This window comes from Salvelinus fontinalis, chromosome 4, assembly GCF_029448725.1.
Source record: "Salvelinus fontinalis isolate EN_2023a chromosome 4, ASM2944872v1, whole genome shotgun sequence".
Classification (NCBI taxonomy): Eukaryota; Metazoa; Chordata; class Actinopteri; order Salmoniformes; family Salmonidae; genus Salvelinus; species Salvelinus fontinalis.
The window spans coordinates 77,341,575-77,355,567 of record NC_074668.1 but is presented as its reverse complement, the minus strand read 5'-3'; the positions used below and the strand labels follow the sequence as shown (position 1 = coordinate 77,355,567).

The window sequence follows — 13,993 nt, the reverse complement described above, 5'->3', positions numbered from 1 at the left end:
CCTGGTGGAGAGTTTCATACTGTGGTAGAGAGTTGAGCTAAAGGAGAGGCTACTCTCTATAGCTGGGTGTGTCTGGTGTACTAGGGACTGTGGTGGGGCTGGAGAATGGAGAGGGCAGCCTACTCTGCCTCAACACGAGTCATTGCCCTTACTCAGTGTTTCTCAGCCAAAATCATACAAGTGTGAAGTGTACACTCCAAGTGTTACTTCTAGTAGTATACTATATCAACATGGTAATGACTCATTTCAGTTGTATGATCTTGACTGGGTGCTGTTAAATCCCTAGAGGATAGGACACCAATGAAACATCTTTCCAGGAAATAGGCAACAGTATATCAATGAGCAACCGAGCTGACTTTAAAAGCAGCTAAGTCTCAGAGGATGGAAGATCGTTCAGCCTGAACGCCACAGGAATTTCCTCCTTTCACTGGATTCCACAGCTCCATTGTCCAGAACCTTCACTGGTTCACTTACCGGCTGGTGTTAGAAAACTACAAAAACACGCTCACATGCTCACTTACTCTTTCGCTACACAGATGTGTCTAATTAAAAACAGGACACTGACTTGAAAATGGCACACAAAGAGCCATTGGGGCGCAATGGGAACAAGCTTCGAAGTCCAGATTTTAATTTGAGGGTTCTATGCCATTATCAGTTTCTCCTTTTTAGAAAAAAGGTATTATCCTTCTCATGGCATTAATTTACACATCAGAGCAGTAGCATACATTACTCTCGATACAGTTGTTATAGTCCTCTTTCCTAATTGTATCACCTCTCACAAGAATGGCTTGTTTGGAATGAAAACCATGCCTACAGTAGGAGTGATGTCATGGAAAGATTCTGAGCTATGCAGGTACTGTATGAGTTGTAATAACATCCCCCCTGTCTCTCAACCATCTGTGGATTACCCGGCAGTGGTTCTGACAGCATTTAAATGCCTCTAATATAAGAACATAGAAACCCAGACAACAGCATCAAGGCAACCAAGGTTGAGCAAACTTAATTTCCCCTTTCTCGGTCTCTCATTCTCACTCTCTTTTTCCTCACACACACACACACACACACACACACACACACACACACACACGGAACTGATTAACCCCACTTATTCTTGCATTCAGAAGCAAAAAAAAGAGACATGGTTAAGTGTATTACAGAGGGGAAATATCAATAAAGCCACTAATTCACATGCATAAATCAGCTAACAATGGGACAAATGGATCTCCAAATGAATCCTGATGGCTTTTGCACACTGCATCCAAGCATGTGGGTCTACTTTCGCATCAAAATAGTCTTGCCAAGGCGAACCTTAGTCAACACCGTAGTCAACCACACACAGTCTAATTTCCTTGGCAACCGTGATTAATTTCCCTGACAACAGAGCAAGGACATCTTCAAAAAGGGAAGCTTCAACAGTCAGTCAGCCTCAGTCTTTGACAAATTATGTCATTGAAAGCAATGATTGACGTCATTACTGGAGCACAAAATATATATATTAATCTGTTTTCTGGATAACTCTGTTAGAAGCAGGCTATGGTTTTGTATCCAACAAGGACCATAGGAGCCGATCGTGGACTACAGGAAAAGGCGGGACAAACAGCCCCCCGTTAAATCGACGGGGCTGTAGTGGAGCGGGTCGAGAGTTTCAAGTTCCTTGGTGTCCACATCACCAACGAACTATCATGGTCCAAACATACCAAGACAGTCGTGAAGAGGGCACAGCAAAACCTTTTCCCCCTTAGGAGACTGAAAAGATTTGGCATAAAAGGTTCTACAGCTGCACCATCGAGAGCATCCTGACCGGTTGCATCACCGCCTGGTATGGCAACTGCTCGGCATCTGACCGTAAGGCGCTACAGAGTGTAGTGCGAACGGCCTAGTACATCACTGGGGCCAAGCTACCTGCCATCCAGGACCTATATAATAGGCGGTGTCAGAGGAAAGCCCATAAAATTGTCAGAGACTCCAGTCACCCAAGTTATAGACTGTTTTCTCTGCTACTGCACAGCAAGTGGTACCAGAGCGCCAAGTCTAGGACCAAAAGGCTCCTCAACAGCTTCTACCCCCAAGCCATAAGACTGCTGAACAACTCATAAAATTGCCACCGGATAATTTACATTGACACCCACCCCCCGTACACCGCTGCTAATCGCTGTTTGTTTGTTACCTATGCATAGTCACTTCGCCCCCACCTACATGTACAGATTACCTCAACTATCCTGTACCCCCGCACACTGACTCCGTACCGGTGCCCCCTGTATATCGCCTTGTTATTGTGTGACTTTTTACTTTAGTCTACTTGGTAAATATTTTATTTTTCTTGAACTGCACTGTTGGTTAAGGGCTTGTAAGTAAGCATTTCACGGTATTATACACTTGTATTCGGCGCATGTGACAAATAAAGTTTGATTTGATGTCATTTTCAGTTCAGTCCACCAAGGTCAACTATGTTACAATAGGCTTAGAACTCCAGAGGGTTACAATACGCTTGGGACTCCAGAAGGTCAAGGAACCTAGATCACTCATACCTTGAAAAGGTGATCGACCATAGGCCAGGGGATTCAAAATAGCATGGGCATTTTTATAGCTAAAGGTTGTGCTTTGTCAGCTGGAACAGGGTTTCCCCAAATTTAGTCCTGGGGCCCTCCCTTGGTTTTTGCCCTAGCACTACACAGCTGATTCAAATAACCAACTCATCATCAAGCTTTGATTACTTGAATCGTCTATGTAGTGCTAGAGCAAAAAACAAAAAGTGCACCCAGGGTGGGCCCCAGGACCGAGTTTGGGAAACCCTGAGCAGGAAGACAGGACATACATTACTCATCAAGCCAACTAAGTATTTCATGAAGATGTTCCAATTCACCTCTAACCTCACCTGAAATCAAGGCTCTTCTAGTCTCTCCACTGTCAGGTAGAGGCCAGTGCATCACATACAATTGATGACAGTTCTGGTCCTTGTGTGACTGACCGGCATGATACAGAGATGATATGTGGGGTGGCGGCCACATCTAGAAGATCCAGTTGCACGCAGGGCAAAACACAAAAGCATCCATTCGCTCACTGTGGTGCAATCTTCTCAAAACAATAGACCAGCGAAAGTCCATCCAATCCCAGCATCCCTTCCTGCCTCCTCCAGCTTAGGGTCAGTGTGTTCCTCACTATTCAGCCAAACAGGTCCTCAACAAGCTCTCTTCAAACAGAGACCCAATCATGAAAAATCAGTCATTAACTAACCGAGCACAATGAAGGTCTGTTGAACACGTTTCCAGTCTGCAACCATCCCTCCAGCTACTGAAAACCTTGCTGTGGCATGCAAGAAATAACCATCCGAGAGAGAGCATACAGTACATCCGAACAATAAGAACAAATCATAAATTACAGTCCAGGTCCATGACACAACCTGTAAGACATAATATTGCATCGTTAGACTCACTTCGTAATAATGAGAGCTTGCATCTTTTACATTAGCAATGCATTGTACTTCCATATTAGCAAAGTATTCAGATAAATACTCACCAAACCAAGGACCGCACCCTCTAACCCTCGGTTCCAATAGGACAGTAATGGCGATGAAGTCACCCCACTTATTCATACTTATTTGTTCCAACTCAAAATACAAACTCTGACTAGTCCCCAAATGGCATTGTCTTTGATAAAAAGGACACCCAGCTAAAATACTGTAGCTAGGGGAGCTGTGAAAAGCTTGACATCATCAAATGGCACCTATCCAGTTAGGGCACTGTCATAGGCATAACACAATGTCCTTGAGCCGCAAGCATAAAGAACGCAAAATAATAACGGGATCGAAAAAGAGAATAACACCCACACACAGACACACACCCACAATCATACGCTAGGCAGAAACACGCACACAGTGTAAACGCACACATTGACTCAGACTACTTACACACATGCATTGAGTTGTCATCTCTAGAGCATATGTAGAATTATTTGTAGCCAATTGCACACGGACTGTGGACTTTAATCCATCCCAACATTTAAGTAGTGTGAGTTCGTGTTGGAATGTTTTTTCGCCCAGCCGCATGACAGTGGATTCTGATGAGTGGTTTCACAAGGGCTACCAGTGGTTTCCTGGAAATGGAACAATTAACCGGACAATAACGTGAAGAGCACTTTCTCCAGTGATGGAATGGAGTACTCTAAGCACCACATCACTATAACACCCATCTACTTCAAACGGGAGAAACAAAATGAGCCCTTGCAACAAAGACCCTTTTATGTTAGTTTACAAAAATGATGATACGGTCAAATATTTATCCTTTTTGGAATGTGTATACCACATCAAGTCTAATCATTGAAAGATTGTGTCGTCATACTTCTCTTTCAATTATGCATGCAAGTTTTTAATTTCATACCTCCTTGCCATACTTCTTATTCATCAAGTCTATCAATTTTTTTTCTGAAAAGCACATTTGGTTTTTGGTCTATAGGATACAAATAGGCCGAAACGCCCCCAAGGCAGTTTCACTGAGTGGGAGTGTCCTCTGCTTTTCAAAAGAGGCGGCCGGTGCTCAGAATTGCAGCCTGAGACAGAGGGGCTCAGGGTAATGCTAGCTGGATGAAATCTGTATGTAACAGCTGCTATACTGCATATTTCAATGCTACACACTTTGACATCCAAACATCTTGGAGCTAAAAACAAGCATTTCGCTGCACCTGCAATAGCATCTGCAAATCTGTGTACGCGACAAATAAACTTTGATTTGATCTTTTTGTAAAACATTTAGATCTAAAGCCTATTGGAAAAGAAAAGAACTGGCACATGCAAACTAATCTGGTCCAGACTTGTTTGAAAGTGTTGAAAAGAAAGCACATCCTCCGACTGTGGGTCTGCTTTAGGGGAATTTAACTAATCTACAGTGCCGTCGGAAAATATTCACACTCCTTGACTTTTTCCACATTTTGTTACGCTACAGCCTTATTCTAAAATATATTAAATAGTTTTCCCCCCCTCAGTCTACACACAATAACCCCATAATGACAAAGCAAAAACAGGTTTAGACATTTTTGCTAAAAAACTGAAATGTCACATTTACATAAGAATTCAGAGTGCACAACAGAACATTGTACTGTCTACACTCGGTGTGTTGTTTATATTACTTTTTTTTCTCATTAAATCGATTTTAATAAGAACTACAGTTTTGTTGCTAAGGATTCCACGATGCGGTTAGCCTTTACAGTTGGGACTGCAAGATTGTGTTCCATTTTTTTACGTGGATTCCGCGAGTGCTAGCTGGCTGTACTACATAGACCTATCATCGTCGTGGAAAAGACTCATTATCTTTTCGTAAAACAACTGGTTGCAGTAGAGGATACTAAGGAGATCCTGAGGGAAATCGACGGGTACCAACAGTTTTACGCTATGGAGGAACAACATACTCCATCATGGAAAGATCCGGCTACCTCAAAAAATAACTTTAACCTGACAAAAAAAAGAAAAACGGATTAATCTACAGACACGGACGATTTACTTACCATTGAAGTAGAGGCTAGTGCTCTGGCTGGAATCCATGCAACACTGGAAAAGTTATGTGAAGAGGTAGCAGGGCTGAGGCGGAGTTTGGAGTTCAGCCAGAGTAAAATTCTCCCACTCCAAGGAGAAAACAAGGCACTCACAGCCAAGGTAAATATCCACGATTCCAACATGGATTGTCTACTCAGGGAAAACAGGATGATGAAGGAGTCGCTAAGTCTTGGCATGTGTGAAAATCTTTTTTTTTTCTGGGATTCATGAGGACGCATCCAATAATCCAGAGGGCGCGATTAGAGAATTTGTGCTATACGCATTGAAACTTCCTATAGAAACTGTAAACAAGGTGGCTTTCCACTGAGTACACAGACTTGGAGCGACAAGACCAAGGGTCCCCGACCGATCATCGCAAAATTTGAACACTACCAACAAAAGGAGCTAATCAAAAGCAGGGGAAGGGAGCTTAAAGGGACCAAATTTGGTCTCAATGACCAATTTCCAAGGGAGATAAACGAACGTCGTAAGAGACTGTGTATGGAACAAAGGCAACAAAGGGAGAAGGGTAAGTGTGCCTTTCTCATTGTGGACAAACTATTTATAGATGGACAGCTATTCTGAGACAGAATGCGATCGGATCATCATCTAATTGGCATTCACATAACTCTTATAGATTTTCCACGTGGAGGGGGATATTGGAAATTTAATCAAAGTTTACTGGAGGACAATTTATTTCTAACTAAGACAAAATTATTTATTACTTAATTTTTTCAGTATAATATACAGTTGAAGTCGGAAATTTACATACACTTAGGTTGGAGTCATTAAAACTCGTTTTTCAACCACTCCACATATTTCTTGTTAAAAAACTATAGTTTTGGCAAGTCGGTTTCGACATCTACTTTGTGCATGACAAGTAATTTTTCCAACAATTGTTTCCCAACAGACTATTTTAACTTATAATTCACTGTATCACAATTCCATAAGCTGTCTTAGAACTATGTCACAACAGTACACAGGGAGACCAGCGGAATCATGGAGAGTCAATGTTAGCTATTGTGGACAGAAAGAATGTCCTCCTACGTGGTTAGATAGACAGAGTATCGCAGGGCCAGGAGTGTTTTGTTCTATAACTAGAGCTCACAATTTCTCCTGACCAGGTTAGGTGCAGGTGTTCAGGAAAAACTCTTAGCACTAGAATAACAACCAATGAAACCCTAATAAAGATGGATAGAACCAGACACATTGCAGACGTTACGGGTAGTTAATGAATATAGTTCATATATGCCCAGGCCAGTGCCCAAGCTTTACTCACCCACACGCAGCCTAAAACTGTTGAAGGAGTGTCTGTTGATGCCATCCAGCTTGCCAATGAGGGCAATGGCAAACTCTACCATGTTCCCTATCTGTGCCTGCTGCCTATCTCGATCCTGAAACACAGTTCATCATAAAGTCCACACACAGGACACTACTAGTTACAGTTAAAGTCAGAAGTTTACATACACTTAGGTTGGAGTCATTAAACTCGTTTTTCAACCACTCCACAAATTTCTTGTTAACAAACTATAGTTTTGGCAAGTTGGTTAGGACAACTACTTTGTGCATGACAAGTAATTTTCCTAACAATTGTTTACGGACAGATTATTTCACTGTATCACAATTCCAGTTAGTCAGAAGTTAACATATACTAAGTTGACTGTGCCTTTAAACAGCTTGGAAAATTCCAGAAAATTATGTCATGGCTTTAGAAGCTTCTGATAGGCTAAGTGACATAATTTGAGTCAATTGGAGGTGTAACTGTGGATGTATTTCAAGGCCTACCTTCAACCTCAGTGCATATTTGCTTGACATCATGGGAAAATCAAAAGAAAATCAGCCAAGACCTCAGAAAGAAAATTGTAGACCTCCACAAGTCTGGTTCATGCTTGGAAGCAATTTCCAAACGCCTGAAGGTACCACGTTCATCTGTACAAGCAATAGTACGCAAGTATAAACACCATGGGACCACGCAGCCACCATACTGGATTTTTGTTTTAGATTCCGTCTCTCACAGTTGAAGTGTACCTATGATAAAAATTACAGACCTCTACATGCTTTGTAAATAGGAAAACCTGCAAAATCGGCAGTGTATCAAATAGTGGTTCTCCCCACTGTATATCCACAGTAAAACGAGTCCTATATCGACATAACCTGAAAGGCCGCTCAGCAAGGAAGAAGCCACTGCTCCAAAACCGCCATAAAAAAAGCCAGACTACGGTTTGCAACTGCACATGGGGACAAAGATTGTACTTTTTGGAGAAATGTCCTCTGGTCTGATGAAACAAAAGTAGAACTGTTTGGCCATAATGGCCATCGTTATGTTTGGAGGAAAAAAGGGGAGGCTTGCAAGCCGAAGAACACCATCCCAAACGTGAAGCACGGGGGTGGCAGCATCATGTTGTGGGGGTGCTTTGCTGCAGGAGGGACTGGTGCACGTCACAAAATAGATGGCATCATGAGGGAGGAAAATTATGTGGATATATTGAAGCAACATTTCAAGGCATCAGTCAGGAAGTTAAAGCTTGGTCGCAAATGGGTCTTCCAATGGACAATAACCCCAAGCATACTTCCAAAGTTGTGGCAAATGATTTAAGGACAACAAAGTCAAGTTATTGGAGTGGCCATCACAAAGCCCTGACCTCAATCCTATAGAAAATTTGTGAAAAAGCGTGTGCGAGGAAGGAGGCCTACAAACCTGACTCAGCTACACCAGCTCTGTCAGGAGGAATGGGTCAAAATGCACCCAACTTATTGTGGGAAGCTTGTGGAAGGCTACCTACAATGTTTGACCCAAGTTTAACAATTTCAAGGCAATGCTATCAAATACTAATTGAGTGTATATAAACTTCTGACCCACTGGGAATGTTATGAAAGAAATAAAAGCTTAAATAACTAAATCATTCTTTACTATTATTCTGGCATTTCACATTCTTAAAATAAAGTGATGATCCTAACTGACCTAAGACAGGGAATTTTTACTGGGATTAAATGTCAGGAATTGTGAAAAACTGAGTTTAAATGTATTTGTCTAAGGTGTATGTAAACCTCCGACTTTAACTGTACATGTAATAGTGCCAGACATGCACCCAAACATATACAGTTGGCATTGCTGTTATCATTTTAGTTGTTCTAGATGTCCTTTGTTCTAAATGTATTTATTTTTGTAATAATTGTTTTTGTATTGTTATTTGCTGTCTTTTTCTTTTTTCTCTTTAGTTCATTCTCTTGGTTGTTGATGCATTGGGGGGGCGGTTCTTGGGGGTGGGGAATGCAATTGTGATTTTTTTCTGTCAGGTTGGTTGGGAAGCATGCTGCACAGCTATTTCCAAGTCTCTCCAGTGATGTTTGATCTTGTTAAAGTCTGGGCTCTGGCTGGGCCACTCAAGGACATTCAGAGACTTGTCCCGAATCCACTCCTGTGTTGTCTTGGCTGTGTGCTTAGAGTCATTGCCCTGTTGGAAGGTGAACCTTCACCCCAGTCTGAGGTCCTGAGCACTCTGGAGCAGGTATTCATCAAGGATTTCTCTGTACTTTGCTCCGATCATCTTTCCCTCGATCCTGACTATTCTCCCAGTCCCTGCTGCTGAACATCCCCACAGCATGATGCTGCCACCACCATTCTTCACCGTAGGGATGGTGCCAGATTTCCTCCAGACGTGACGCTTGGCATTCGGGCCAAAGAGTTTAATCTTAGTTTCATCAGATCAGAGAATATTGTTTCTCATAGTCAGAGAGTATTTAGGTGCCTTTTGGCAAACTCTAAGCGGGCTGTCATGTGCCTTTTACTGAGGAGTGGCTTCCATCTTGCCACTACCATAAAGGCCTGATTGGTGGAGTGCTGCAGAGATGGTTGTCCTTCTGGAAGGTTTTCCCATCACCACAAAGGGACTCTAGAGCTCTGTCAGAGTGACCATCGGGTTCTTGGTCACCTCCCTGACTAAGGCCCTTCTCCCCCGATTGCTCAGTTTGGCCGGGCAGCCAGCTCTAGGGAGAGTCTTGGTGGTTCCAAACTACTTCCATTTAAGAATGATGGAGGCCACAGTGTTCTTGGGGACCTTCAATGCTGCAGAATTGTTTTGGTACCCTTTCCGAGATCTGTGCCCCGACACAATCCTGTCTCGGCGCTCTACGGACAATTCCTACGACCTCATGGCTTGGTTTTTGCTCTGACACTCACTGTCAACTGTGGAAGCTTATATAGACAGGTGTGTACCTTTCCAAATCATGTCCAATCAATTGAATTTACCACAAGTGGACTCCAATAGAGTTGTAGAAACATCTCAAGGATGATCAATGGAAACAGGATGCACCTGAACTCAATTTCGAGTCTCATAGCAGAGGGTCTGAATACTTAAGTAAGGTATCTGTGGGTTTTTTTTATACATTTGCAAAAATTTCTAAAAACCTGTTTTCACTGTCATTATGGGGTATTCTGTGTAGATTAAGGATTTTTATTTATTTAATCAATTTTAGAATAAGGCTGTAACTTAAAATATGGAAAAGGTCAAGGGGTTTAAATACTTTCCGAAGGAACTGTATACGAACTACAAACGCAACACGCACACCATTTCAGAGATTTTGCTGAGTTACAGTTCATAGAAGGAAATCAGTCAACTGAAATAAATTCATTAGGCCCAAATCTATGGATTTCACATGACTGGGCAGGGTCACAGCCATTGGTGGACATAGGCCCACCCACTTGGGAGCCAGGCCCAGCTAATCAGAATGAGTTTTTTCACACAAAAGGGCTTTATTACAGACAGAAATACACCATCGTAGACAAATTAACATTAAATTCTCTGGAAACCTCTGGTGGACATTCCTGCAGTCAGCATGCCAATTGCATGCTCTCTCAAAACTTGAGACATCTGTGGCATTGTGTTGCATGACAAAAATAGGGTGGCCTTTAATTGTCCCCAGCACAATGTGCACCTGTGTAATGATCATGCAGTTTAATCAGCTTCTTGATATGCCACACCGGTCAGGTGTATGTATTATCTAGCAAAGGAGAAATTCTCACTAACAGGTATGTAAAACAAATAATTGCACAAAATAAAAAATAAGCTTTTGTGCATATGGAACATTTCTGGGATGTTTTATTTCAGCTCATGAAACATGGGACCAGCACTTTACATGTTGCGTTTATATTTTAGTTCAGTACAGCCGATGGCATTTTGACGAAATCTAACTCGATATTATTGACAGACTATGAAAGTTAAACCATTTCTGACAGTTAAAAAGACCACATGACAAGTCTGTCCTGAGGTAAACTAATGAGTCACAGCTCCCTCACATAGACTTGTCCATCAGCGTGTGAGAGAACAGCGATGACATTCAGTGAGCCAGAGATCTTAAGGCCGGTGCCTGGCATTCCTTCATTACATAACACTCAGCAACTCCTTATATACAGACTTCTCGTATGGATCCAGGCAATTAGCCAGAACACCTGGTCAGAGGTTAGTCCTAGGGTCAGTACTGAGGTCTCTTTTGTTCACATCTCAAGAGATGTTGTCAACAACTTTTTATTTGACACGGGAGAAATTAGCCTGTTTGATTTGAGTTTGGTGTGGTGGTGATTAGTGCACTCAACGATTACCCAAGTTGACTACTGGAGTCACAGCCAATGACAACCAAACTTAGCTACCATACCCCCGTACTGCACAATCTAAGCATATACTGGGAATAGATGAAGGAGGTCAACCCTTCAATCTAGTTTCCCATCTTTATGTTTGCGGCGGCCGGTAGCCTAGTGGTTAGAGCATTGGGCCAGTAACCGAAATGGTTGCTAGATCGAATCCCCGAGCTGACAAGGTAAAAATCTGTTGTTCTGCCCCTGAACAAGGCAGTTAACCCACTGTTCCCCTGTAGACCGTCATTGTAAATAAGAATTTGCTTATAACTGACTTGCCTAGTTAAATAAAGGTTGAATTTAAAAAATGATCACATCCAGTGGTCTGGTAATCATCATTTAAATGAGTTGTGAAGACTGCCTGCCTGGCTGGCTACTAATGCACATGCTGGGTAGGTAGTGGTACAGCACACAAAGCACAGTCTGAACTGACTGCAGGTGTTCTGGGCTGTAATAAGAGTGTCATTGATTGTAGAGTAGCTGACTGAGGAATAGAGGTAGTAAGACTATAGAGTAGCAGACTAGAGGCTCAGTCTGTCCTGATGCAACAACAGCTGTGATAATGGCAGGCTGAGTTAGACAGACGGCCAACTGTCTGTAGTGTCCTGACTCCTGGCTGAGCATTGAGCTATATCCTAGTCAGTGTGCCAGCTCACAATACGCCAGTAATGATACAAATGTTTGCAATGTGGCTCAGTTGGTAAAGCATTGCGCTTGCAAAGCCAGGGTTGTGGGTTCGATTCCCACAGGGGACCAGTACAAAAAATGTATGTACTAACTACTTACTGTAAGTTTCTCTGGATAAGAGTGTCTGGTAAAATTACCAAAATGTTTTCATAATATACAGTATTAATGTTAGCTGGACTAATTTGTATATAAAGGGCATACCTTCAAATCTAAATAAAACAAATAACACTTGATGTACATAATGATACTAGAACTTCAATAGGTCAACAGTGACGTGTTGTGACCTACAGGTAATGTGATTGTTTCCATTATATCAAAGTCAACCCTCCCACAGAACACATTACATTAGTGCATGTCTGTGACAAAGGTAAATTGTCAAGTTGGGCCTTTTATAACAGAGGAGTTAAGAACAGCCTAAGGTTAGTATGTAGATGATCATATAGAATGGTCTCTTTTATCCTTTAGCTGCTTCGGAGGAACCTTGCTCCCAATAATGTCGTCCTCATGCCCATCTTTTTCAGTGGGTAAACTTCCTACGCTTACAGAACACAAAAGAGGCAGATATCCTGGGAGTGACAACAGGGGGACTTCACCCAAAAGGTCATGTCCACCCAATGCTCCTTTGACCTCACAGCTATGTTGAAGGGAACAGGTATGGAGAACACGACTTGCCAATAGATCAAACACGTTCTGCGTTAGAGCATTCAACAGCAATGGAAAGCTAAATGCACAAGTTATAGCCTACATCCAACCCCCTCCTAAATCATGTTTTACAACCAGACATAACATGGAGAAATAAATCCTCTACCAAAACAACAATACGTCTGCTACATAAATGTCATTACTCACCTAGAAACTTTGTTTTGAACGAATAAACCCATTGTTTTTAGTCAATTTTCATATCTCACTGAGAGTGCATAACATTCTGCCAGTCTGTGTTGCATGCGCACAGTATGATCATGATGGGTGGGTGATTGGGGTGAGGGCTGTGGTGCAGCAGGATTAGTGGAAGGCCTTGGCTGGAGGCCCTGCAGTCACAGTTAATGAGTCAGATTAGTCCTCATTGTGTGTTCCCAGGGATTAGCACACTGGCCACACTGAAGCCTCCTCATGTCAACCAAGAGAGGGGGGGGGGGGGGGGCAATCGAAGGAGATGGACATATTGAGATGGAGGACAAGAGACCTCACAATCAATTGTGTGTGTGTCTCAGTCTGACTGTTTGCGTAAACAGTGCTCCAGCTAGGGGGCGTTGGTAGGGGGGCACAAATTCTTCCCCAGGAGAAACAGGAAGGAAGTCTTTATCACTAGGGAGAGGTAGATATGTCTGGACCCCACCCAAAAGCGATAAGAGAGAGGATCAGGCTGGGGCCGGCCAAATCATCATCATGCCAGTATCTGCTCGGAGGCTGAACTTTCATTATTTTCTAAATTGAAACACAAAGTAAACTCTCTGTGAAACACTGATGTACGTAAGCAGAGGGAGCACTAAAGCAAATGGAGCATTTGAAACTCTCAGGGGTTCCAGGAGTTGGAGGAGCTGCACTATTATTCCACACAGGAGAGCTAGTAAGGGAGAGTGAGAGAGTGTGTACACATGTTCCCCTACGCGGGGGTGGCTCTGACAGATTGTGGTGACCCCCGTTCTCAAGAGAACCTGCAAACAGACACTTTCACTTCCTGTTGTAACTGCCTGTATATCTTCACTGTTTGTACTGTCTTTACCACCAATGGAAAGATGTTGAATTCAACATGGCGCTGCATACAGCATGTTCCTCATCGTCTTCTTCACCCATACTGTAGGTTCCATGACCCAGTTGGATATATTTCTTCCTCCGATCCAGTGGATTCAACAGCTAAATTGTTTAATATATTTATTACCCTTTAAAATCAGGACCCTAAAAGTTAACGATTTCAGGGAAGTTAATAATGGCTGACAAATCAGAATACTTGCCTGCAATATGGTCCGGCACGCAGACAAACAGGGTCAGACAGACAGCCATACAGGACAAACACCCCATGATGTAGGAAAAACAACTCAGGCAAAACAATGATTAGAGATTCAACACAAAACTCTCAATGAGGATGGAGAACCTGGCATCCGTCCAGCCAGTGTAGACTTGTTCCTCAGTGTATGTACTGAGACCTGCTC

General features: G+C 42.6%; 1 protein-coding gene across 7 annotated transcripts in view; it reads right to left on the bottom strand.

The window, feature by feature from the left end:
* LOC129854461 (adenylate cyclase type 2-like) overlaps window positions 1-13,993 on the bottom strand; it is a 97,693-nt gene that overhangs the window by 81,201 nt on the left and 2,499 nt on the right. The window contains exons 1-2 of one of the 7 annotated variants that reach the window (XM_055921523.1): window positions 3,517-3,905; window positions 2,876-3,400 (exon numbers count right to left, since the gene is read on the bottom strand). The exons of the other annotated variants lie outside the window; for them this stretch is intronic. The gene's annotated coding sequence lies outside the window, so the exon portion shown is untranslated. Of the gene's footprint in view, window positions 1-2,875; window positions 3,401-3,516; window positions 3,906-13,993 lie in introns of those variants that run through there. 7 annotated transcript variants of the gene reach the window in all.